The sequence below is a fragment of the Tenebrio molitor genome, chromosome Y (genome assembly GCF_963966145.1).
Source record: "Tenebrio molitor chromosome Y, icTenMoli1.1, whole genome shotgun sequence".
Taxonomy (NCBI): Eukaryota; Metazoa; Arthropoda; class Insecta; order Coleoptera; family Tenebrionidae; genus Tenebrio; species Tenebrio molitor.
Window position 1 is genome coordinate 1,903,061 of NC_091056.1, and position 7,107 is coordinate 1,910,167.

Consider the following 7,107-nt stretch of genomic DNA (forward strand, 5'->3'; position numbering starts at 1 on the left):
TTTGTAAAACAAACTTACGAAGCATATTTTTTCCAAATATACAATCGGCTAAACCATCAATGTTGCACAGTGAAGATTTGCCAGTGCCGATATTTACTGCCTTATCAAACGTTTCCTATGATGATGTTGAAATGTTAGACTCTTGAGAGTCAAAACAGAAGCGAAAGTGAATTTGAAGGGTGCAATCCTACACTTTAGGGTTTTTCTCAAGGAGAGCTCAATGACTTGATTGGAGATTTAAATTTATGGAAGAAATTAGAAATATCAAGGCTAGTGGGACCGCCATATGATGGTGGACTACTGCTAACCAAAAACACAGTACCTAGACGATCGCATAAAACACGTTTTTCTTAATTTATTTTCGTGAATTTTTTTATACGATTAATTCTATTTAAATTATTATTTATAACGCTGCTGTCGTTGGAAAATTAAAGTTTTAAAACATATCCAATATTTTTATTTTATTCTATGTTCATCATAAGAGGGTGCCTTTATCTCAAAAACTAGAGTCAATTCGGCAGATATGATAGACTTTTCGAATTCACAAGATTAAAATTACCCAATATCGATTTTCAAACTCCACGCCGCAGAATCAGTGTTCTCCTGTGTTATCGACATCCGGATATTCGTCTCTTATATATTCACATATATTATATAATATATATAGTGCATGTGCTATACGTGTGATATGTAACATATTTGGATACTGAGCTTTTAATAATTTTCCTGTTTTAATCATGTACGCTGCAGCATCACTAATAAATAAAATGGTATTTTGACAATTTCGATCCGACTTCAAAACCGAGTTGAGACTTTCATTAATAAATTTTGACATTATTTCTGCGTTAATTCTAGTATGTATGTACTCATTTTTGTTGCTATTAAATAGGGCGTAGGGCGTAGGGCGGTAGTGTCGGATGTAAAGTACCGATGATGATGTTTGTTACACATCTTCCTAAAATATCAGTCGTTTCGTCAGCTGAAACCCACAAATAATTATTCGAAACACGATTTTCGATGCTCTTCATAACTTTATTATAGCAGTTCGGTACCTACATAATTTTTACGTAAAGTTGATTCATCCGGTACAGGCCTGTTGGTATATTTCTGAAGAAATCTCTTTAGAACGGGATTTTGTAATTTTGACAACGGTATATTGGCAGCGACAAAAGCCTCACACAAATCATTGCAAAAATTGTCCGTACTTTCGGGGTTTAATGACGTTAAATGCATTGTTGTCTGAACATGTTGAGAAAGATAATTTTTTCTTGTGCAGTGAATAATTGTATTGCAAATGTTACAATATACTTAGAAGACTCAGAGTTTCGTATTGCAAAACAGTCTCTGTATTCGCTGACCCATTGTGAAAGTTTAGAAAAACCGATTGAAGCCATAATTGTGTTTTTTCTACAAATTAACCAAACTAAAAATTGTTATTCTTTATGTAAATGTTCGAAAAAAATTATTAATAGAAACTTAAATAAAATTTTGATAAGATTGTAAGTTAAATAATACATTCTCAAATAATACCTAATGGAAACTGTGGTACCCTGAGGGATTAATAATTAATTCCAATACTGCTCGGTATAGATATACTCGAACTGTTTTACAACACTTTCTACTTCAAATAAATCACATAACATAACCGCTCGGCGTCCGCCATTACACCCCCGAATCCTCCCCACTCTCCTCGTGCACCGGTCGCCACACTCCGTCCGTCATTTTCAATTTCAATGGCTTGACCTGATTCTGTTCCTCGATCTTCCCATATTTATGTTCTACTCCCTGTGCCGGGTCTTCTGCGGAATCTTCTCGGGTTTTCGATGGTGCTTCTATTCCTTCCACTCCCTCTGCTGATTATGTAGATGGTGTCGATGACTGGAACTCCGTGGGTTGAGTTTGACTATCGACGATAGTTTTTGTTGGGAGCCTCCTTAGGTGGGAAACATGGCGTTTCAACACTTTGCCGTCTCCCACAACTGTAATCTCGTTCCCTTGTCTTCGAAAGACTACGTACTCTTGCTTGTCAAATCTTGGGGTGAGTTTATTGGGAATTATTGCGTTTTGTATCAGCACCTTGTCTCCCGGATTAATATCTACGTCTTTCGCTCCCCTGGCTAAATCTTCTCTTTCTTTACCTTGCTGCTTTCTTATGGTATCGCTATCCAGCACCTCTTCGTTGGTCGGTTCCCCCATTAAATCTGTTATCGAGGGGATCTTGTCTCGGATAGTTTTCGATTGGTCTGGTTTGTTTCGCGGCTGGATACGGCATTCAACAAATCCGGTGAGGTTGACTCTGCACAAGGTTTAATTCCTCTCACGCGAATTTTCGACGGTCTGAATCGCAGGCCTAATCGACGAAGACATTTTTGGACGATAAAGCTGCCTTGGCTGCAATTGTCCAAAACGGCTCGAACGCGCTGAAACTGACGTCGAGCATCCTTTACTTCGATCACCGCCTTTGTTAATGACGAGTCAACAGCTGACGACGACGACGACGATGTAGCGGCGACGGTGGTACTGGACGCGGACGGTAACGTCGACGATGCCGCACCGGGAGTGGTCGGACTGGCGGACGATTTCTCGAAATGCAACATGGTATGATGCCTCTCTTTGCACACATGACACGACGACTTCGAATTGCAAGCATTTGCAGGGCGAAGACAATTGATGCAAATTCGTCGAGACTTTACAATTTCAAACCGTTGTCGCGAAGTTTTCGGCGTAAACTCCGGACATTTGTAAATGACGTGCTCTCCAGTGCACAGTGCACAATTTTGAGGTGACGAGTCCACTATAAAAACCGATTTCTCTTTCGACGTCGTGTTTACTTGACGAGACGAATTGGTTGTACTCGCAGGTTCCCGAGGTTTTCCTAGTGAATCCAAAACGCGACACTGACCTTCGATAAAGTCCGCTAATTGTTTGAATTTTGCAATCTCGGCTGGTCCCAGTATACATATATCCGATTCAAACAATTTCTGAGTGTTCGGGTCTAATTTTTCCAAAAGCAGTTGGAACCACATAAAATCTTCCAGCGATTCTGCAAGATTTAAAGCCATAAGGGCGGACCGATTTTCTTTAAACTTATCCGAAAGCTTGCGTAGTCCGGACGCTGATTCGGATGTCAATTTGGGAAACTGTTTGAGCGTGTTCCAATAGTGGTATGATAGTTTCCGCTTGTTTTCGTACCGACCTACTAGAGCATTGTACGCGATGGGGTAATTTTCCTCAGAAAGGTTATCGCTTTTACCAAATTTAAAGGCTCCCCTGTCAGGCTACTCGCAGAACTCGCAATGCTGGTTGTTCGGTCGCGGATTGAGCAACCTCTCGAATTTCGCGTAATTGGTTTATCCAGCTGTTATTACACAAAAGCGTCACTAAGAATAGTTAACAGGGGATCAAAAATGAAGGAGTGCGCTTATAAATTGTGAATGCCACAGACCAACTCTAAAACCTGGTGTCCTTTTCTTTTAGGAAAGTTAGTGAACTGTTAAACCTGATTTGACAAAAAAAAACATGGTCCGTACGATTTTATAAAATTAGCAAAGCTAGAACCAGGCTGCCTTACGCTTCTTCGCAAGCTTACAAATGTTAAAAGCGTAATACGTGGGGATGGTCGAGATAATTGCGGATTTTATAAAACATGGTGGAAACATCATCAACCCACGTGCGACCCATTAGTGTCTTATTATTGTCAAAAATACATTTCGCGCGAAACAGAAATAATTTTAGTACCGCAAACACATACCTAGTTCAAAACCAGAAGGCTGGACAACAATATCCTCTAATATCGTTCGGAAAGCACCGAAAAACACACAGTTAGACCACAGAAAAATCACACAGGGTATAGTAGACCCAGAAATATAGTGATTTTATGAGAGATGGAGTACATTAACTTGAGGTGGTCAGTTATGGTGGGGCAATAAGCTTCTGGCACCCGTCGCGCGACTGGGCTCTACCTACCTTTGTCTCCAATGGTCCATTTTCAGACGGCTCAAAAACATCTGTCATAGAAGATTTATAACTTTCTTCAAGTTGGTAATAAAAGCGACCCCAAAATTGTAAAAGAAATTATCGGCCTAAGTCCATAAAATCACTATATTTCTGAGCCTACTATACCTACCTCTGCACTCATCTACCGACAAGGGAGAAGTGTCCAAAAAATGGTCGTCCGTCAAGCCTCGACTTCCGCCCCCGCTCTCTAGGGTTGCTCGTGGTACTGATCTCGGTACGATTTTGGCTTTTGTTGGCGGTTGGTTCGAATTCAAAAATGGCTATCTCAACGTAGACAAATGGAAAATCTCGCGAGGAAGATTTTCGTTTTCGAACAGCTGATCGCTAGAACAGCAGCGCCCTCGCAGTAGTCGAAATCGCGAATACTTACTACAATACTGCCTTTTTGTCTGCTTTCACATTTCTTGTTTTATGTCAGTGATAAACACGACCTAGACTGAACTGTCGAATACGGTATTGACTCCCATTTTTTCTTCCAATATAAATAACAGTGTTTTTAATGACAAATAGGTCTTATTGGTTTTTTCAATAAAATCTGAAATTTGTTCAACAACATAATTTACAACACAAAATAACAAATTGGTATTTAAAAAAAAATAGATGTCCCCCATAAACTTCTAAACACTTGATAATGGACTTTTACAAATAAGGATGCACTTTGTCGCACAATGACGTCACTGCGCAAAGAAATTCTGCGTCCTGTGAGACAACAAAGATGTTGACCGTTAAATAAAACAACTTCGACGAGTTTACCCAATGGAAATAAGTCTAGCGGTCAACTGTTCTCTTACAATGCGCAGATCTCACGCGCATATTTTCCATCTCTTATAAATGTAAATGTAAGGTCCATTCTTTTTCGTTTATTTTCAAAAATGTTTTGCAGCATTTCTTGGTTAATGGTACGGCAACATTGAATAATTTCTTCCTGCAGTTCATTCAAGTTATGTAGTGGCCTTCTGAATACACTGTTTTTTAAATAGCCAAAGATTGAAAAAGTAGTTAAGTGAGGCCGATCCTGGCTCTCTCAAGTGCGCGAAAATTTGAATTGGTCAGTGTCCTTCAAAAGTAGTGGCCGATTCTGGCTCACTCGATTGTGTCAAAGGTTCAATTGTATAATTGATTTCATATAAATATTCATCAAGTGAGCTGTGCATTTGTAAAAGCACCTTTAATTTAGTTACATTACAAAAGTCACATTTATGAAGGTCATGTCCAATAAATCTTTACTTGGTAAAAATACAAAGACAAAAACAAATAAGAATTACTTTAATTTAATCAATAAAAAGACGTTTTGAAATCAGCAATGTTAAAATGGACAAAAACTAAAAAATTAGTCAAATCGGGTTCGCGCAGAGCAAGCAACTTTGAAAGATAAAGTCACTAGCTTTAGCTTTACTACCAACAGAAAATCAGATTTTCATGGCTTGCTTAGATGCACATTTATATGAAATTGAGTATATATTGACCTGAAAAAGTGGTGGACGATTCTAGCTCACTTTTCGAGCGATAAAATGAACGGTCGTTCGCGGCGGAAAATGTTTGATTTCGTGAAGTCGAAGCGAGGGCCGATGTTGGATTATTCGTCAGACGTGTAGTGTTAACGAGTCTCGATGGAGAGCAGCGTCTTTATTGACTCCGTCCGTCTTGACGTCCGGTGCGGGAGTGACGTAGACGTTCACAAAAAATGTGCCCATATTTATGTGCGCCCGTCTGAGGGCCGAAGCGCCAAAGGGCGGTCGTGATTGGCCGGTCGGGAAGTCAGGGCTACGCTGTCGAGAGAGGGTGAGAGTCTATAAGGGAACGTTTATGTTGGAGCTGCGATGAGCGATAAAAGCGGCGATAAGAGCGAATTGCCGTTTGAAAACCATGGCAGTTCCCTAAGAGGGGCGGAACAGTCGCGTGGCGCGCGCGCTCACTATAGGACGCACCCCCGTCGACAGCACATCGTTCCCAGTCGGCTCACAATGAAAAAGAACTTAACTCTATTTACAAACTTAATCTAACTTATCTCTTAATTAACTTAATCACTTAATCTGACCTAACCTAAACAAAATCGGGGATTTGAAGATATGGGGGCTCAAAAGGTGCAGCTTTGATCTCGTTTATTTTAAATATTAAAAAAGATTTTGACCACTTGTTTTTGACTAGCCAATGTTAAAATAATTCTGAATGATTGTGATCAGGTTTGCTTTACTTTATTATTTCCAGCATTTCCAAGAAGTGATTTTATGTCGGTTTTACCTCAAATAACTTATGGCAACGTGGCTTTGATTTTTCTTTCTTATTTCCACGGATACAACAAAAATGAAATATTTATAGTGTAACAAATATGTAGGTTCATATCTTCTACAAAAAAGAAAATTGAACATTTTTACCTGATATTTTTACTTAACAATGTACTAGTAAGCTGTTCCGCGAATTTTGGGGCACCCGGTATAGTATATTTAAAAAAATTATTATTATGGTGTATTTATTATTACTATGTTTGTTCAAGTTTGCCTCCTCAACAATAAAACCCACGAACCGCCACTGACCTGAAGTGACCTCGCCAGAGAAGACGAGTCAGCTGGTACCCGGCAAGTTTTTGTTCTGTTTTGTCACCTTTTTTTTTTTTCATCGGGGCTATTATCTTACATTGTTTCGTTTTATCCCTAGGAAGGGTAGAGGGGAGGAAGGACCCCGAGGATCTTCCGTGGATACGGACGGCGTAGTGGACTAGCGGCGAAAGAAGGACTCGGAGGACCTTCCTTTCGGCTCGCTCTTCCTCGGACTGTGCTGGATTGACCTTCACGCCCTAGACCCGGTGCAAGAAATTATTTCGTGTTCATTTTCATTATTTTCAAATATTTAAAAATCGCCTGGTCTGAACCGGCACTTTTTGTAAATTTCACTTTGTATTTTACGCGCCTTCTGCGCTTTTCACATTTCAAATTTTAAACTTTGCCTTATACAGGGTGTCCCAAAAATGGCGTACTAACGGTGCACTATGGTGTAGAAGAGATTATCGTAAACGCCAGAAAAATGTTAAAAAATTTTTATTGGACTTATTTTCTGATTTGGCGGTCTTTGAAAGTGGCACTTAACAGGTCA